Source organism: Equus caballus, chromosome 29, assembly GCF_041296265.1.
Source record: "Equus caballus isolate H_3958 breed thoroughbred chromosome 29, TB-T2T, whole genome shotgun sequence".
In the NCBI taxonomy this organism is placed as follows: domain Eukaryota; kingdom Metazoa; phylum Chordata; class Mammalia; order Perissodactyla; family Equidae; genus Equus; species Equus caballus.
In genome coordinates this window covers 23,765,711-23,786,728 of record NC_091712.1, presented here as the reverse complement: position 1 = coordinate 23,786,728, position 21,018 = coordinate 23,765,711, and the positions used below count along the sequence as shown (strand labels likewise).

The window sequence follows — 21,018 nt, the reverse complement described above, 5'->3', positions numbered from 1 at the left end:
TTACGCTCTTCCTGTTCACACGGGGCAAGTTCTCACAGTGAGATCACTGACTCACCGGGAACAGAGACCCTGTCTTCCTCCAGGGGCCCCTGGTGATCCCCAGGAGCACGAAAGTGGTCCCCTGCTTCTTACCTAAGCTCTCTAAGGACAGAAGATCCCCAGCACTGGGAAGGTATGGCTACTGCCCTCCAGGTTTTTCTTTTCAACTTGATTTCCACCTCCTCCTGCACAGCCCCAGCAGTTAGGGTGGCCAACAGTCCAGAGTCCTTGGGACCAAGGAGGTTCCCGGATGCAGGATCTTCAATTTTAAAACTGAGAAAGTCCAAATTGGGACAACTTAGTCACCCTTCCACCAGACCACCAGAAAGAAAGTGTCCAACATCCTTATTTTTTGCTCAAGGTCTTAGTCCTAACAGCTTGCTCCAGCCGTTTCATACTCCATATCCTGACTTGTAATAACCAATCTCCATTATTTTCTCCTCCATATATGGCTTTATTGTGCTTCTCAGTTCTCGCTCTCAGCCTTCTTCTCTGGCTTCCCTCCTTGATGATGTCTGAATTCTGCTTCTGACTGTGTCATCCCGCAACACCCCTGTATGGTCTGATCCATTTTGTCTCCTGGGAGCTTGGGGTTTCACCCCCGCTTCATACCTCTAAGAAGCTCTCCTGGTCGCATCTGCTCTGGGAGTAGTGAGAGGACATCTGAGTGATCAGCATTCCCTCAAATACAATTATAATGGTACTTCTGACTAGACAATGCCAAAAAAAATGCCTATGGATTTGTAGTTACCTAGTGACCCTCTATCATGTAGAAGAGGAGTCTGCGAGCTTCTAAAGTAAAGGATCAGATAGTAAATATTTTAGGCTTTTTGAACCACACAGTCTCTGTCATAACTACTCAGCTTTGCCACTGTAACAGGAAAGCAGCCATAGACAATATGTGAACAAATGGGTGTGGCTGTGTTCCGGTAAAACTTTATTTATGAATACTGGCAATGAGCAAGATTTGGCCCCTGGGCCATATGTGGGCCCCTGATGTAGAACATCCTTCCAGATAATTTCGAAAATTTTTAAATTAAGCCCACAAAAGTTTTCTTTGTCCCCACCACCTAGATAGGTCCTAGTTCCACATACAACTTAATCATCTTCTTCCTCATACCCATCTCTACTTCTTTTAATCATTCACGCTGTCACTTAGCTCGGCTTGTACAAACATTTCCCCCACACAATTAATTCTTGCACCAACACATTGACTTGGGAAGAAAGACCACATGAAGCTTATTTCTAGCAGGATATTTAACACCAGTTTGTAATATAAAAGATGGATATGGAGATCGAGCGAATTATTAGGATAATTGAGATTAATACATGGTTAATGCTTTGCTAATGGAGTTGCTGGATTAATAGGGGAAAAAACTCCTCTGATGAATAGTAGTACCCTCACTGTTGGTGAGGGGGAGGGAGGTAACCCCAAATAGTGCTTTTAAAGGTAGGTTTTAAGATATTAGCTCTTTTTGTTTTTCTTTTTCAAACTAAAAAGTATTAATCCGCGGGGTCAGTAGGCAGGCCTCCCTAGTTGTGAGGGGTTTATGTAGAGTGATGTTTTCATCATATGTGCAATTGACTATTCCTGCCAACTGGTGTCTTCATGACATATTTTAAAGTGTGCTGTCCTTAGAAGTGTACTTTCAAATGGGGGAGGGGGGAAGGAGAAAGAAGACGTTGGTAACATTTCAAATTAATTTGGGGGAATGTGCTCACAAAGTGCACGTACCTGGAAACAGCTTATCTCAGATCAGAAATCAGGAGGTAAATGTGAAGAGACACGGAGAAAACAAATGGGAAAAGAAGCCTGTCCTTACGTACGTTTCTCTGGTCTTAGAGGTAAGAGGTGATTGAGACACAGACTGTGACAAGCAGGGCGCTAACATACCATTGACCTGCATCCTGCGAGTCATCTTTGCTGATGGGGTTATTGCAGAATAACAGAGTTCTCTTCAGCACGGCAGCAGCCCATGCAGGCTCATTGCTGAGCAAAGACTGCTGAGTCTAGAAAACGGAGAGCCTTAACAAGTAAATTCCACACCCCCTCGAATTTGTGCCTCAGTAGGGAATCCTCAGCAGGAAATCCTCCATATGTTTTCCTTTACTACAAGGAACTTCAGAGAATGAGTTCATTTCTCTTCAAACATCCTCACATTGCTGTAAAACAGCACTGACTGGGTGATGAGAAATGTCACCAGGAATACGGGAGGACGCCTTCAGCAGAGAGAGGGGAGCAGTTATGCTTCTGAATTAGATATTAGCTTTGGAGAGGTTTCATTTTTCTTTTGTTGCTTACATTCTGGACATCGTGAGTTTTTTTTTTTTTTAAGGACAGTCTTTTGTTTTTCACTCCTTCCTAGTAGAGCTTGGATACTTGGAGAAATAAATATAAAAGGAAGACTTCTCAAAGATTTGTCCTGTGGAGGAATGGAGTATAGACTCTGGACCAAAGGGTTATAGCTCAGATCAGAGTCTTTGCTCTTAAGCAAAAAAGCCAAATTTGAAATTCAGGATTACTTTAAAATTATCATTGCAAGTAAGTACTTTATTGTTCTCTTTTCTTCCTTCTTAATCCCCTAATAAGCATCGTTTTTGCATTTTGTAATCTCAGTGAATCTATCAGTTGGACCCAAAACATAAATAAAACGATTTGCCAACTTGTAAATTAATTACAAGACGAGGTACGGAATGTTCTGCTCTTAACACTGTTTAGCGGGTAGCAGGTAATATTTATAGTAATGTTTATGTGTTTATGCTGAGAATCATTTAATTTCATTAATGGTTTAAGTGAATATCTCTTGCCTCATTTCCTGCAGTAATATAAACTACGTTTTAGATGGAAAATAAGCAAGTAAAAATTTCTTCTGAAAAGAGCATTGTTAGCCTAGCAAGTAGTACAACTTTTGTTGACTTGTCTGGAATATTTAGGTAGATTTGCTGAAGAACCTGTAAATCTAGGGAGTAAGATTTGCTAAAACCATGACTCTTGTGAACCTTTTTGAAAATGCCACGACATCATGTTGGAAATGTGAAAAAAAAACTGACTCCATGGCAAAAGGGCATTGAAACATTAAAATATTTCTGCTGCTGTTACCTTCCTTAATTACGCTATGAAACTGAGCGACAGCCATGCCTGTGTTGGTGCCTGCTCAGGACTCCAGGAATCTAGAGCTGTCAAGCTGGCCTGGCAGGATATGGTTAGACGATGCACAAGTAATCAGGGAGGCAACTAGAAGTAGCCAAAATGTCCTGTTCCCCTCTAGACTCCTGATTTCCCACACCCATCCCTCAGCCCTCCCCTCCTTAGGTGGTAGCTGTCAATCACGAGTTTGCTGCTGGAGAGGTCATGCTTCTTTTCCCAGCAATCATTTGGGGGAAGAACTGGCTGCTTTCAAAGCATTGCCTGGTTGATATTGGGGAAGAATGAACATAAGAATGATCTGTGCTTCCTCTGCACCCCACTTCCCCGCTTCGCTACTAAAGCCATCATCCAGGCCACGGCTTTCTACAGACCAGCTGATCTGAAATGATGCATTCAGCAGAAAGATAAGGAGTGAAAGCCCCTTGCATGGGTGGAGAGTGTTGCATTCTTCCCTCTACCTCCCCCTAGTCTTTGGATCCTGTCTTCCTTGTCCTCTAAGAAACATGATTCCTGTTCATCGTTGGTTGCCAAAGCCAGTGCTCCCAGAACTGGCCTTGTTATTGCTTAGCCTGTCAGTTAAGGATCATTATCTGCCAGGCCATCTGTTATTTTCCCTCAGGAGAGTGTATGATTTCAGTTCTATAGGTGTGCTTTAAATTTCCCCCTACGTGTTGTGTAGTAGCTAGATGTCTTCCAAGAGTAAAGTCCTGTTGTGAACAACAGGAATCTGTGGCCCACTTTTGAAAGTGTTAGTGGTAATGGTGTAATCTCGCGTGGCCAGAGAGGGAGCGGGGGATCTGGGAACTGCGTAAAATGAAGCCGAATGAGAGTCTGGTCTTTACCCTCCACAATGGTTGTTGCTTTCAGAGGAGTTACTTGCTTTCTGATTCAGTTGTGCTCAAGCATTTGTGCTTCTTTCTAGGGTGCTTAGTGTTGCCCCCCCCCCCGCCTTATGGATGCTTGACTGCTCATCAGCTATGGTGATTTGGGGGCTCAACCATTAGAAAGGAAGACCATGAAGAATGTGAGCTTTCCTCCTCTTCATGCTCCTCCTTCACCAGTTAAGAAAATGTTCGGTAGATTTTGCCTCTTTAAGTGGCCTCTTATCTACCTGCTAAGTGAGAGTGAGCCTCTGTGACTTCTTTTCCCCCCAGTGGAAATTATATTGCTGAATTTCAGAAGACATCAGGTCATCTCTGCAACCTTGGCAACTTTCCTTTGTCAAGAGAATGGTTGCTTTGAGCAGTTCTTTTATAAACCTATGTCTAGGACAAATCTGAAGCACCATGTCCTGTGGCACTAGCAAGTGATAATGATGATCGTGATGATGACCATGATGATGACATCCAAGTATTGACCGCCATCTTTTGCCAGGTTTGACAGTAAATATTCTATGACACTCATGACATTAAATCTTCCTTATCTTACCTGTAGTAAGGTAATGTAGGCAGCCTTATTCACATATTTCAATGGATGAGGAACAAAAAAGATCCAAGAATGTTCTTCTCAATTAGCATCCTGTATTCTTTTTGCCTGTTGTCCTTGTTGTTTCTTTCATTCAACTGTCTAACTACCAAGGTTGTGATTTGTCCAGGCTCCTTTCTGTATTACTTTTAATTCACGAATAACATTTCTGGCAGAAAATGGGTAACCTAGAACAGGTAGCAGGCTGGGATGGAGTGGGAAGAGAAATTGGGACTTCAGCAGAGAATTTTTGGTACATGTTTTGGAAATGGATTTCATTTCTCTCTGCTCTGCATTAACCTCTACGCAAAGAGTGACTTCACCCCACGTCATGCTTCTCTGTGCTTCACTTTCTGCAGGGTTATGGGGATAATTAAACCTTGTTGGCTAAAAGCATCAAAATCCTGGGGAGAAAACAGCACATTAGTGAGCAAATGTGTTTTAGTTGTCTGTGTTGGGCCAGGTTCTCATTGGGAGCAATTAACATTTGGAAGATAGAACAAAGTCTTTCAAACTATCAGAAGTTGGGAGCCCTGGAAGGGGAGAATTCAGACTTTTTGCAGTCCTAAAGCATATATTTTGAGCAAAGTTTACTGTAACATCTACTGTTATAAAATTTTTATTAACATATAACAAATTGGGATAAGCTGGTTTGTAGATAATCACTCGGGACAAATGACATATGAAATAATCAATGAGTAAATGAATAAAGAAACAATCCATTTATAAATTTGGGAATGGAAGTCATTGGGGGTTTAATAACACTTTTTTGGTGTTTTTATATGGTTCCTAATCTGGGTCACGGAAACATTTTAAGCTAATTTGCCACATTTATTACATCTTTGATTCAATGATTGTTTATCGAATATCTCTTAGGGCATGACTTTCTGGAATAGTCCATGATTATACTTGGGAATAAGTGTACTGCTATGTGGTGAGTGAGTATATACTTTGAAGATGATGTCCAAGGAGACAGAAAAATTGAATTCAGAAATACTATTCTCTTACAACCTTAGTCTCACAGAAATTTGAAACTAGAATAGATTTTGGATCATCTTATCCAACTCCTTAACATTACGTATGAGGAAACTGAATCAGTGTGGTAAAATGATTTACACATCACTAATTAGTTGCAGAACTAGGATGAGAATTCTAGCCTCTGGCCTCCAAATCCAATGCCTTTTTTGTTTACTTTTTAGTTCTATGTTTTTAAAATATTATTGTGGCTTTTGAATGATTAAAAAATAATAAAAACATGCCCCCATGATCATACTAATTATATTGCTCTTTTGCCTTTTAAATATTTTAACATAAAATATCTCAAACATACAAAAATAACATAACTATCTGCAAACCCACCACCAAGATTAAATATAAGTTATTTTGCCATTTTTCGTTCAGATAATGTGTAAAATCAAACGAAACACATTACAAATGCAGTCACAGCAGTACCCTCTCCTTTTCCCCCTCCCTCCTAAGAGATAATTATCGTAAAATTGCTCTATTTCACTTCCATATGTCTTTTAGTATTTTTACTATTTGTGTATTTGTGTGCGCATGTGTGTGGGGGGGTGTTAGAGCCAGACATAGATATCGCTATATGTGGTTACAGCTAATATCTGTTTGTGGTTCTATTATTGCTGTGTGTTCAAATTTTAAAATATATAAAGCATCATCCATGTTCTTTTGTGCCTTTTTTGTGTTCAACATGGTTTTGGAGATGTATCCATGATGATATATAGGTATCTGGTCCATTTGTTCTAGCTGCAGGATAGGATCATGTGGCATAAATAATCCAAGGTTCACTCATCTGTTTTCCAACTGAGGAAATTTGGGTTGTCCCTGTAGTGTTGCTATTGCAACAGCATTGCAGTGGTCCACATACATACCTTCTTACACTCACACTAGAATTTCTTGAGAGGAGTTACTCAGAAGGTGAATTGTTCAGTCACAGGGAGTTGAGTCATATTTTCACGTTTCTAGATATTGCTAACTGGGTCTCCAAATTCTACTGGTTTAGTGGGACACCAACAATATTGAGAAGTCCTTCCAAACTGGTTGCAGAAAGAATCAACTGGGGAGCTTTTTAAAATTACCAATGCCTAAATCCCAGCCCAGACCAATTGAATCAGAATCTCTGGGAACGGGACCCAAAACTGGTATTGGTTTTCAAGTTCGCCAGGTGATTCTGACGTACAACTAGGGTTAAGAACCACTGATTTAGCATTTCTCTTTCCCGACATCTTTTCCAATGTTTGGTATTATCAGACATTCTGTTTTGCTAATCTCTTAAGTGTAAGGATTTTCTAATTACTGGTGTAGATGAGTATATTTATATAATGTTATTGAACATCCCAATTGAGAATTATGTGTTACATATTTTACCCATTTTTTCTCATTAACTTTCTTTTATTGTTGATTTATAGGTGCTTTCTTGATATTCTGGACAGTAATCACAAGATGGGGTATAGAATTTGCAGATAGCTACCCCAGTCAATAACTTATCTTTCCACTTATCTGTGGTCTCTCTTATCATATATAGAAGTAAAATTTTTAATATATTTAAATCTGTCAATATTTTCCTTTATGGGTTGTACAGTGGGAAATCTTAAGAAATATTGTCCCGCATGATTTAATAAAACTATTTTTCTGTCTTTTCTTTGAAAAGTTTTACAGTTATACTTTTTTTCTAATGAGATCTCTAATCCATCTAGAATTTCTATTTCTGTGTGATGTAATGTCTTGATCAAATTTTCTTTTTTTTTATATGAATAAGCAATTGTCCCAATCTAAGTTATTAACTGGCCCATCTTTTCCCAGGGACATTTAATGCTATTGAGTCCCCATTTGTCTTTTTTCCAATCTATCCCTGTATCAATACCACAGTTTTAATTATTATAGTCTTACAATAAATGAACGCTCCTTACTATTTTTCCACAAATGTGCCTTGACTATTCTTGAATATTTACTATACCATATGAATGTATATGCATCATCATTTCAGGTTACATGAAAAACAATATTGGGATTTTGTTTATAATTGCATTGAATTTATATATTATTGGGGGGGACAGTTTCTATATCTAAATATTGAGTCTCCCCATTCATAGTTCTAGCTCTCCATTCATTTAAGCTTACTTTTATGTCTTTCAATATATTTTATAATTTTCCCTATAAAAATCTTCCATATTTTTGTTAGATTCATTACTAGGTACCTTATAATTATTGTTGAAGAGGTTTATTACTACTGTAAATTGTATTTTTTTCTTAAATATTCTAGCTATTGGCTGATGGTTCATAAAAACATAGTAGACTTTTGTTTAACTCTTGTTTTCAACCCTGTTGAACTCTATTAGTTTTAAAAGCTTGTAGCTTATTTGGATTTTCCAAATAAACAATGATTATATATGCAAATAATGACAATTATATTCATTCTTTTGTAATATTTGTATATTTTATTTTAACTTATTTAAATAAGTGTGAGTTCAATATTTAATATATTTATATTTATATTTTGTTTCTTTCCTCCACTTGCTGTCATTGTTGGGACCTCTTGTGCAATGTTAAATAGAAGTATTGACAGCAGGCATCCTGTTTATATGAAATTTTATATGAAATGCCTCTGACTTGTCACCATTATTATATTTTCTTGGGTTTTTAGCGGATGATGTCTTTTATCAGGTTAAGAGAGTTTCCTTCTATTCTTTGTTTGCCCAAAGGTTTTATCAGGAAAATGTTTGGAAGTGTATCAAATACTTTCTGCATTTATTGGAAAGAACTTATGGTTTTTCTCTTTTAATGTGTTAATTGATGAATTATATTCATACATTTTCTAAAATTAAACCATCCTCTATTCTGGGATAACCTCTACTTGATCACAATTTTTAAAATGTTCATTCTAAGTTTAGTTTGCTAATATTCTATTTAGAGTTATTATACTTATAAATGAGATTGGCCTGTCATTTTTCAGGTTTTCTCTTCCATCTTGAGTAATTGCAAGGACATTTTACTTAATTGTCCATTTTGGCTAGATTTTCAAAGGCATTGACATAAAATTATCCCTGATATTCTCTTTTTAAAAATCTCTACCCTATCTCTTGTTATGTCCCTAGTTTTTTCCCATACTGATATAGTCATCTGAGCTTTCCCTTTCTCTCTCTTTAAATGAATCTTACAAGAATTTTGTCTGTTTATTAGTTGGTTTTATTCAAAAAAAACAATTTTTCATTTTCTGGGATCTCTCTGTGAATAATTGGCAAATGCTCTCAATAATTCAGTTGGGTATGTTATTTTAGATTTGCCGTTATTTTCTCCCCTTTCTTTAAAAATATTCCACTGACTTCTGTTACTTGTCTTTGCTTTTGAGAAGTCTGTTGTCTGGTTGCCATCCCTCAGTAGGTAACATATCTCTTCTCGTTAGTTGCCTTTAAGATATTTTCTGTCTTTGTTCACATTTTCACAACAATATATCTCACTGTGAATTCGTCTTTTATCTTGATTTCTTCCTAACTCATAGAAATCATATTTAATCAATTCTGGGACGTATACAGGCATGTATCTTTGAATACTGATTCTTCCATAATTCTATTCTCTTTCTGAAATTCATATTAGACGTTGAATTTTTTGGTTCATTTCGTGCTCTCTGTCCCTTACCTTTATATTTCTCTCTTTATCTCCCAGTGCTGCGTTCTGAGTTGTTCCCTTAAACTTGTCTTTCAGACATTGATTGTCTTCAACTGTGTCTAAACAGCTGTTTCACCTCTCCACTGAGTTTTTCATTCAATTGCTACAGTTTTCAGTTCTAGATAATCTGCCTGGTTATTATTTTAATACTGTTTTTCTTCTCATACAGCTTGTATTTCCCTTAGTCTTAGTCACTTAGAATTTCTCATAAATACTCTGTTATTTTTTTCATTTATCCAAAGTTCTCAGGATTCAGAGTCTCCTATTTGTTGTGTCTGGTCATATGATTCTTCTGGTGGATTGTTTCTTCACGTGCTTTGCAATTTGAGACTATGAGTTCATCATCAATGAGGAATACTATGTAAAAATATGCAGTCAGAATGTCCCCTTCAAAGACATTTTGCATTTAAAATATTGTCTTAGGGTAAATCCTTATGCTAATTTCTTAACTCAGGTATTCCTGGATCACACACATAGCCCTGGTTATAAATTCTGAGTGGATACTATCATTGCCCTTCACTTGGTATCTAGATAGAGACAGACAACCATCATTACTGTGTGCATTTGCTGGAACACTTGCACCTGACCCCTACTCCTACATAGGAATTTAAACCCAAGCTTCTAGGTTGCTGAGACCCATAAGCCTCCTCAATGCAGATGAGTATCTGTTTGTACCCTTTCCATGTTGCTGTTTAGGTCCTCATATCTTACACCTGGCTCACTCTTGCTTCATCTCTGTCTCTCTCTCTTGTTCGTTCTCCCTCTTGCTCTCTTTTTTTGCAAGCTCAGTAATGCATTTGAAAGAATGATATCTTTTTATATGTTATTTCTAAGCATTTGTAGTGGCAAAGTTTTCAGGTTGTCCTGAGAATAAATTCAGAAGAAGAAGTCCTACTTTGGCCTTTTTGACACTAAAAAAAGTGTAAGAATTTCACAAATCATAATCACTATGCAAAGTTTCCTTGCTAGCTTTTGTAGAAATGTACAATGTCCAAAAATCAGCTTGAAATTTATTAAACTAATGTAACCCTTAATTTTCGCTATCTAACTGCTGAGGAATTGCATTCTTTTGACCTTTTACAGTAAACGCAGCCACGGTCTGGTGTGTTGAAAATAACAGGGCGAGGGGGGAGGGGCTATATCCTACTTTGAGAAAATTTTCAGGGAGGAACAAATAATATTTTCTGAAATAGTGCAAACATCTTTTGCTTTTTCTTATTGAGAGACCAGGAGGACCTGGTTTTTAAAAGGTTATAGTGAAAACCCCAAAGCCCTTGCTAGCTCTAGAATTCTATGATTTTTCTACAACCTTGAGACATTTTTCCAAACAAATCTTATAGCCTGTGTACAGCTTTGTAACCAAATCCTGGGTATCAAAGTCACTTAATCTTCTCAAGATGCTCTCTTGTTCTCTCTACCACTTGCCAAAGCACCCCAGCAAGTCCATAGATATAAAGGGGACGGTGTTCAACTTTTTCTCTGCTGTTAATATTTCTCTGATCTCATTTGTTCACATATAATTTTTATGATATGTCAAAAAGTATGTTACCAAACAAAATAATTATTTGATTAAAGAGAACATTAATTTTTGAATTCTGTCTAAACATGACATATTTCAAAATATACACTGCTGGAAGTTTTTATAACTCCTATTGAACATGTTATAATTTTGAGATATTTTACCCCAGAATTCTCTTTGGAAGCAGCAATTTGGTAATATGACACAGTTTGAAATAAAAACAAAGGATTCATTTCTTAAAATATAGCAAATATTTGCTCAACACTTGATACCCAAAGTTATTTTTGAAGCCTCACCATATTATTTTAGATTAAATGTCTTAAACAAATTATTACGAAAATAAATCCATCTCTTTGCTGAGTTTCATCCTGTGTTTGGATTGAGGTGGAGTCAGTTGTTAGCTGCATGATCAGAGCACAGACGCTGAGTCTTTTTATTTTCTTAATTAAGAATTACCGTTTCAAATCCTCGTCAGTGGTTTACAATGGCAATAATTCCTACCAAAACAGTTGTTCCTCTAGATCCTAAGTGGTTTGCCAGAACATTAACCTCGACATGACCCCTCATGGTCACAGGGGAGATATGCAAGAGTCAATAACCATTTCTAGAAAACTATCAAGCGTGGGCTGTATCCTAGATTATGTAACTTGCCTTTAAAAATAATGATAATGTGTTTGTCACTTAAAATGACTAGGATCAGCAAGGCTAATGAAAATGTTTAAATCCTTATCAGTCGGAATGAAAAGGGCTGGCTCCAGAAGGTGCTGACCTCAAAATTTTTGAGCTGCTTTTGTTGATCCTGTCTGCTGATGCACATGATGTCCCGATGTGTGGCTTGGCACGCCATAGAGACTTATTCATCCATGCCGTATGTGAAAGGGGCTTCCGGGCCTCTACATGTGCTGTGGCACATTCCTCTAGTTCCCCAACAAAGCTTTTAATTGGTGTCTGTGACTAATGAGCATGAAGTCCCAGGAGAAATGCAGCACAGTCTTCCTCCACCCATTAAGACAAGCTGTAAGCTCCACACTTATCAAGCTTGAACCAGGAGAAGTTGGGGCCAAGGGCTTGAGATAAAACAGTCACTAATAGTTGCATAAACTGCATTAATAATTCTTAGCCAAATTGCAGTGCACTGTTATTACTAAGCTATCATATCCAAGTGTGTCACTGGCCCTGGCCATTAAAGGCAACATACTTCTTTCAAGAGAATTTGAATTAACCCTACTTTTAGCTGAAGTTTAGCCTGAGGAGTAAAGTAATCTTTTCCCTCTTTGTATAGGGAAGTAATCTCATTCTGCCTCAAGTCATGTGGGACAAAGTAAGTGCTGCAGGTGGGCCGTGTTGAGCTGGAGAGAAATATAAAGAAAGTCCTGATGCAAATGGTTCTACCTTAGGATTTTTATTATTTTTGTTTTTTAATTTAAGCTTTCAGTTACGTGGCTTGCTGCAGTGTAACAGAGGAATAAATGGATTAGAGGAGAAGCAGGATGAGGAACTCATAGTCATTACCTACTATTTGTTATATTTGGTCAAGGATGTCAGAAAATAAGGTCATTAAAACTCAGTAGGTTGCTGGAACCAGGGGGGTGGATTATGCTCTGTCCCTAAAATCTTGGCATTAATGTTTGAAAGGACACTTGATCTATTATTTGGCCATTAATATATTATAGACCTCATACTTCTAAGTGGCATAAGTGACTCTGAAGACATATTTGATAAAAATATTTTAAATTTCTTTAAAGTATATAATCATTAATTGTTCATTATAAAACTGTTATATTCGTCCCCACTCCCATTGTTGATTTTAAATAGTCACCTCTCTATCATATGACTCTACTATTTCTTGTCCTACATGTCTGTGTCCTACCACTTCTACTTATCTATCTCCTTTGCTTTACAATTTCCTCTCACCCATCCCTCAAAACTTTGCTTGAACTTCTTATCATCCTGGCCATCTAGTCTTCAGTTTTTCATTGAGCTCTTCTTTCTTCCTCCTTATGTGGTGTTCCGTTGGCTCATTATTTCTGTTACTCAGGTCCCGATTCACCATCTCAGGTCTCATGGACCTGATACTGAACCTCTTATTCTCAAGTTCATGTTCCCAATGTCCAGTAAACCAAACACTGAGACACTGGTGCTCGGAGATGGAGAAAGATTTTTTCGAATAGGCCAAAATGAGATGGCAGGAAGATAGGTTGTCTCAGGGGCTAGCCACGTGGCCAAGGGGTTAAGTTCGTGTGCTCTGCTTCAGCAGCCCAGGGTTTCCCCGGTTCAGATCCTGGGCATGGACATGACACCGCTCATCAAGCCATGCTGAGACGGCATCCCACATAGCACAACAAGAAGTACCTATAGCTAGAATCTACAACTATGTACTGGGGAGCTTTGGGGAGAAGACTAAAAACCAAAAAGAACAAAACAGAAAGAAACAAAAAAAGATAGATTCTCTCAAATCCGCTTTAATAAGAGAAGAAAGCAGGGGTGTTTGTAGAGCTAAAGGGCTTTGCAGGAGGAGTTTCAGAGATGCAAAGGGGAAATCCATGTTTCTTTCACTCCTGATAAGCCCCTGGGCAATCTGACTTCTGGGCATCAACAGCAGCTCGGAGCTGGTTATCTGGTCATCTTTGAAGGCATTCTTTTTCTTCTGTAATATAAGCTCATAAATCCTTGTGACCCTTGAGCCACTATCAAGAAACAACAAATTGACACTATCAACTTTTTTTATAATGAAGTTGAAAGGTAATCTTATCAAATATTTAGAGTAACCCTCAGGTACCTGGCTTCAGATCTCTGCCCCTGTTCCCTGTTCCACCTGCCCTCTTCTACCTTGATTCCTCTTGCCTCCTTTCTCCTTTCTAGTAAGACCTGCAAGCTTAGCATCTACAGACTTTTTTTGGACACTTGTTAATCATTCTCCTCTGCCATCTCTTACACAAAAATGTGTCTATTCACATCCCTTCTGCCCTCGGTGTATAAGTTAAACTCAACTTTTCAATGAAATCTCTTGATTGGAACTATTGGGTTATTTGAAGTATAACTTGAGTATAAATTTCCTATATTAAAATGTTTAACTGGCATGCATTGGGAAGGATATGTTTCATTATTTTGCTGGATACCAGATTATACACTATTTTAAGATAGTTACCAGGTTTCATGTTCTGTAGCATCTTGTGTGAATCCTGAACCCTTAATCTGCATAATCAATATCACAGCAGCTAAGGATGGTAGTAGTATCCAAATGCCTGTGTAAAATGAACTTCTAGCAAATGTCTGCCTGGAACATAGAGTTGGCAGAACACCATAGAGTTCCTACATTGTACTTTAAGAACTGAAAATTATAAAGAAATAAGTATCCAGGAACCACTCAAAACAGATAAATCATCCAGCTGCTCATAAAAATCAGAACAATATCTATTAGAATTACCTTTTCATGTACCTAGTAACTGGCGTATGGTAAGTTCTCAATAAATATTGAATTTACTGTCATTGGCACATGTTTTCAATACCATATGATTCATCACCATCATCAACTTTTCCAGCAGTTTTTCTATAAAATCTCTAGCTATTTCACGGTTACCTCTGGAATCCTAAAGGCCATTATGAAATCAGTGCAGCAACTGGTGGTCACGACTCTTTCAAGTGAAGTCCTTTAATCTAGGGATGCAAGCTTCTGTCTTCCAAAAGATAAAAAGTGAAAGTTTTTCGGGGCTGGCCCCGTGGCTGAGTGGTTGGGTTCGCGCGCTCCGCTGCAGGCGGCCCAGTGTTTCGTTGGTTCGGGTCCTGGGCACGGACATGGCGCTGCTCGTTGGACCACGCTGGGGCGGCGTCCCACGTGCCACAGCTGGAGGGACCCACAGCAAAGAATATACAACTATGTACCAGGGGGCTTTGGAGAGAAAAAAAAAAAAAAAAAAAAAGTGAAAGTTTTTCAAGTCTGATAAGATGGTAATAACAGTTCTTTCTCATGGAGGAATGAGAATACACATCTTAAGATAATTGTATGAATGATTTAATTAAAACATAGAGAAATATGACAGCTCAGTGTTATTGAATATTGAAGCCGATAATAGCAGAGGATATGCAATCACCTTCTTTACGTTTTATTAAAAATATGATAACACACTGAGATTCAAGGTGGATTTGGAGATTAACTTAATCCCTACAGATCTAGGATTTTACGTTTATCAATGATAGCTCTCCTGTTCTTTGATTACATGGTGTTTTTTTCAAGGTATTTTTAACTTTAGAACACCAAAGCCAAGATGTTCAAATTCAACCTTGGAGTTAATACATCATCTTTTTCGCCAGAGACATTTTTACTGATCCTGTGTTATTTAAAGGCCAAATGGAAGTGTTATGGTGAAAATCTGAAAAGAATGTCAGAACTAACACAGTATGGAGATCACATTTTCACAGAAATAATGATTCCAAGTCTTGTAATTTAATTTGCATGGTTGAATGAACTTATCTTTCTCCTACTCCAAAAACACAGCCTACCACATCCTGAACTACAGCCCTTCAGAAAAGATGCCAAGTCCTTAAGATAGCATTCCATAACTGTGCCTACTGCACACCTTCATTCTCAGTAACAATTTTTTAATTAAAAATGAATTCTAAGCCTATAAACCTGTCCTTTCTGAGAAAATGATGGGAGAAGGAAAGAATTCCTATATATTCCTTTTAGCTAAAAATGAAGTCACTTAACCTAAAAAGAGCAATGAGACATATTTCAGTTGGGGGTATGTGAACTTTCAAAGAAAGAATAGATCCTGTTACCTGGAACCCAAGGAAATACTATACTTTGGGCACTTTCTTGGGAGAGTTGAGAAAATTCTTCCTAGGAGGTTTTCCCTAGCTTGCTTTCCTGAGTATTTTATCAGAATCTAGCCCTCTGTGTTAGTGGGCACAGTTCTATAATAAACAATCGCCACATTTCAGTGGCTTATCACTATAAAAGGGTGTTTATTACAACATAGTCCAGCAATGTGAGGATGAGGGCTCTGCTCCAAACAGTCATTCAGGGACCCAGGTTCCTTACAATGTGTGGCTTTGCTATTTCTAGGTTTCCTACCTTCTCTGCATTCAGCCCACCCATGGGAGCAAATCACAGGGGACTTCCCAGGAGGCCTTCTGGGGCCAGATCTGAAAGTGGTGTGTATCACTTCTGCCCTCATTCCATTGGCGGGAACTCAATCATACAACATCACCTAACTATGAGGGAGACTGAGAAATGAAGGCTAGATGGCTGCCAAGAGGAAAAAGAAATAGAATTTGATGAACACAGAGCAGTCTCTGTCACATCTTCAATAGTTTGAATTGGGCTTAATTAACAGGGTATGTGAAAATAGCCCCATGGCTGGTCCTGAATGCTAGTAGCTATAAGAAAATATAGGACCAACTGTGCCCATTACAAGAAGCTGTAGCTACATGTTCCCTATTAGGGAGAGGGCTCAATTTTAGATGCTGTGAGGGATATGAGTTGACTCAGATATTGTCTTTGCCCTCAGGCAGTCTACAGTCTCTTAAAGGAGCAGGATATCTGTACAACTAGCTGTATTATAGCTTGTATAACAGGACGTTAAATTGAAAGTTTCTACTGAGGCTCCGAGTTCTCATAGATGTAAAATCCCAAAGTGAAATATCAGATCTAGGTGCAAATTTTCAAAGGAAAATCAAAAATGGGTTCTATAACCTAAAATTTTCTCGTCTTTGAAGAGGATATAAAAGATCTCTGAGCATGAAAGTTGAGAGAGGATTTCATGAGGAGAATTTCTATTAAAAAAATTAATAAAAAAGAAATTTTTTAAACCATGCTTTCTACCCACATCCCTAAGGACAAGGGCTGGGGGCTGTCTGCCTCCTCACCTAAATTCTAGTAAGGCTGACTTCAACAGGACCATTTTGAGAACTTGACACCCACTCCCTGAAGTTGGGAGATGTGACACAGTGGACTGATGTTGCCCTCAAACCTGAGAAATCCGAAGGAGGATACACCATGACTGGCTAGCTGTTCTGGTGGCAGGAGCAAAGGAAAGTTGTTGCCAGGTTGAAATCAGCCTGCCCTTCCAGAGTTTGTTTGCTAAAAGCATGGAGGCCATCTTAGATTCTGTCCAATATGGCTGCCCAAAGGGCAATGGGACTTCAGGAGAGAAGCGCTGGAGGTGGAGCGCTAGATACCTAGGTGCTGAAAATGAAGCAGGCTAGGCTAGAACTGCACTGCCTGGGTCAGCAAGTCAGCAGAAGACCTCAGAGTGGGAGAATCTCTGAAGAAGCCACAAAAGTGATCTTAGAAAGAGCCAGGTTCAAATATTGGCCACAGTATTCTGTGATTCTATTGGTAAGAAATATCTTTCCTGTCCCTCTTATCTCTCTTCCATACTTCACCTGTGGGGATGGAGGTTGGTCAGAGACAGCAGTTAGGGAGTGAAGGAGGATGGCAATGGGAAAGATACAGGAAGCCAAACACTCCCTTTATGTTGGAGACAGCAGCTTGCCTGCGGGCAGCCTTGGCCAGGAGATGGTGAAGAAGTTAGCTTTGAGTGATGGTTCAAGTACCAATGAACATTAGGCTGGCCGTTCTCGTTTTCGAGCTGAGACTGTGTTTTGTATCCTGCAGTGAACATAGAACTTTTTCTTAACTAGCAATGATCAGAAAAGTCATAGTTTTGCTGGCGTTTTCATCAGGGACGTGGGGAAGAGCTAATCCCTTTGATCAGGCTTAAAGGGACAGTGACAGGCAAAAAGACTGTTCTTTTATGACTACAGCTGACATAGCTGATTTGTTCAATGTGCCGTGTATGTTTGAATTCTGATGAATTGCTCCAGGAGAAGTACAAACAAAGTGCTCTGAGAGGTCACATAAAAAGTGCTCGTGTCTAGCTCGAGCGGAAGTGTGCCTAAGGAAAGGCTGCGTGGAAAAGAAGGCATATTCAGTAGACCTTAAAGATAACAGGATTTGAATGTGCAGAGATTTGGGATGGGCCAGGGAGGATAGGCAGCTGATGGAGCTTTGTTAAAGGCATTGGTAGCATAGCAAACACAAATAGCAAGACATGTGTCAGCGTAGGTTTATCCTTGGTAAAAAATGTAACATTCTGGGAAGTGATGTTGATAATGGGAGACGCTATGCACGTGTGGGGACAGGGGGCATGTGGGAAGTCTCTGTACCTCCTTCTCAATTTTTGTCATAAACCTAAAACTGCTCTAAAAAAAATTGTCTGAAAAAAAATCAAGGTGACAGAGAAACATAGCAGATGCAACTAGAATAGCAATTAGTTCCATTTGACTGAAGCCAAGCATGGGGCAATAATGAAAAATAAGGTAGAAAGTGTTGGTTTCTGGCTTGGGTAAAAGGCACCAGGCATGCTGGAAACCTCAGCAGGGAGTCTGCAGAAAAGGCATGAAATCAAAGATGAGGCAGGTGACCAGGTCAAAAAGAGAACCCCTGTAGTGGAGCTGACCTTCATGGTAGGTAGCCAGATGTCTACCTTATAGGGACAATGAGGTATGGGGCATTTGTTTTTATCTGGATAGACCAGGTTGATCTCCGGGGGGGGCTAATGTGATCAGTAGGGTGTGAAAAGGAATTGTCAGCAGCGGGGATGATAAATTCAGTAAGATGTACTTGAAGGTAGTCATTTCATCTTGAATAGGTTTGGGAGTCAAATCTGTGTAGATGGGAAAAGCTTCTTTTCAGACAGGCAATTCCATCACACCAGTTCTATGACGTCCGACAAGCAATTTGACTTCTCTAAGCCTCACGTTTCTCATCTATGAAGTAGTAAAAATAATATGTAATAAGACAATCCACACACAGATTACCCAGCATGTCAGGGACATATTTGTCAGGCACATATTTGGGGACCAGGAAAAGCCAACTCCTTTCCCTTTCCTTCAAGGGGAAAAGGATGGAGATTTCCTGATGAGCAGGCTGCAATTCAGGTCATGGTCACTGTCTCTGCGAGGGAACTACAGAAACAATCCAGAAGCCACAGCAGATGCTCAGTTTCATGGACCATGTCATCAGTGGGAATAGGGGGAGGCTTTAGGTCAGTGGGTCTTTAGATCGTCTCAGTACTGAGCGTAGGACAAGAAACACCCACCCTATGGCAATTCTGGGTCTGCTGGCCTTGGCTGGGACTGGCTCAGGGACTGGGTGAGGCTAACTTTGTAGGTTCTAAGTCCTCAGTGATTTAAGGTGGTCTGGGAGGCAGGAGAAAAATGGAGAGTGGGGAAGGTGTGCAAGTCTCTCACAGGCTCTTAAGGAGGGCAGAGCTGGAAGAGGAGAGAGACCTGAGACTTCACATGTCCATGTAGCCATAGAGATGGCAAGATGGGCAGATGGGGCAGCCCAGAGAGTGAAAACAGCATGAACCAAGGCCTGAAGCCAGAAAGGGATGGTAAGAGTCGGGAGAGAGGGCTCTAGTCATAGCTCTGCGGCTCAGCTTGCTGAGGCTTGGTTTCTCCATCCATCCCAGGGGCTTACAGTGACACTTCACTTACCCGTAGGCTGTGATCTGAAACCTCGTCTATCCAAAATTCAGCCAAAACAGAAAAGTAGATAAAAGTGGTCTTTGGGTAGTCAGTGTAGACATTCTTACACCTTCCTGCTGAAAATATGAGACAGTACCCCTCTCCAGTTTATTCACCAAAGACTATATACTGAATTTGAACACAATTTTAATATGTTTGACATTCTAGTTACTCTTCCCAGAGAACGGAAGATACAAATAAAGAGGGTGTATGAGAGTATGAGATGTGGATAGGAACAAGCAAGGGTGGAAGAGGAGATAAAAGGAGGAGGAGATAAAAGGAAGCAAAGGAATTTTTTAAAAAATAGCAACATGGATCTATTCAGTGTAAGGACAAGGAATATACACATCTCCATATGCTCCGAGGCCTATCCATACTTGTGCTACAGTTTCTGGATCTGCAAACATCATGAGTAATTGATACTTGCAAAGATAAGTCTGAGTCATCAAGAAATGGGTAAATTACTTCCAGAAGCTTCTATTATAAAAGAGACAGGGGAGGGGACTGGAATACTGTTTTTTTTTTTAAAGTTTTATTCAAAGTTATAGAATTTTAAAAATTTGAGCCTTTCAAGGGGCAGGTCTTCATTATATGAACATTCACTTATCCGATATTTATCTTTCGTAGGTCACAGTATTCTTATAAACACCCACTGTGACTATAAAGTATGCAGACTGCTTTAAAGAAAAACAAGAGGAAACATATGCCAGAACACAGTCAAATGAATAGTCATCTAGAAGGCTATAAACTTACCCTGATGATCCTGCCGTTGCTGAAAATATTTTTGTGATTTGTGTTTATTGTCTTTTTAGTGAGTTTATACTAATACAAGGCGACAGTCTCCTTCATTTAGAATCTCAAGTTAGTATTTACAAAGAAAACCACCACCACCAATAACAACACATTTTGAGCCTGATTCTTCTAGAAAATATTGTTTGAGCATTTAACTCTATGCCATAAAAAGGAGACACTGGCTGGCCCTAGAAATTAGCCCAGAGTGAGGCTGAATTATCCATATTATTCACTTTTTCAGAGCTTACAAAAACATTAGGCCTACCTTAAAGGTCAAAAAGGTTGCCCCCATTGAAAAAATTTTTTTAAATGTGTCATAAGCTCTGGTGTCAAGTTCCCAAGTGGAGTATCAGTGGTGGCTTGAGTGATGACAGCACCATTAAAATAAGGTAACTTATTTGAAGGAGACAATACTCATTTAATACGTAAATTCTGGCATTTTTTTTTTTAAAAAGTCATCACATGGAATCACATTTGAGAGGGCATTGATGTTAATCCCTTTACAGAAGTAAAAATACTGCTGTCATCATCGTTCTATTGGAAGCTGCCTTGGAGCCTGGAGATTGCAGACTTGAGTTCACCCTCACTGCTGTCTGCAGGATCACACTTCTCTGCCCCTGGCAGCCAGGCGGGTTGATGACTGACTCCTGCTGAGACCCAGGACTGCAGATGCCCAGGCTTGTAGCAGAGCGTCCCTAGGCCTCAGGAGAGCACTCTCCCAGGGTGATTCAGAACAGAGAATGACACTTTGCAAACAGCATTATCTTCTGCTCCAACCCAACTGTCTTCGAAAGGCCACACAACATATGAGCCAACCTGCCTTTCTTGAGATGTCTAG

At 39.2% G+C, this 21,018-nt stretch overlaps 1 protein-coding gene across 11 annotated transcripts in view; it reads left to right on the top strand.

The window, feature by feature from the left end:
• KIAA1217 overlaps positions 1 to 21,018 on the top strand; it is a 711,513-nt gene that overhangs the window by 328,968 nt on the left and 361,527 nt on the right. For 2 of the 11 annotated variants that reach the window (XM_070254897.1, XM_070254895.1), the window contains exon 1: positions 2,000 to 2,581. The exons of the other annotated variants lie outside the window; for them this stretch is intronic. The gene's annotated coding sequence lies outside the window, so the exon portion shown is untranslated. Of the gene's footprint in view, positions 1 to 1,999; positions 2,582 to 21,018 lie in introns of those variants that run through there. 11 annotated transcript variants of the gene reach the window in all.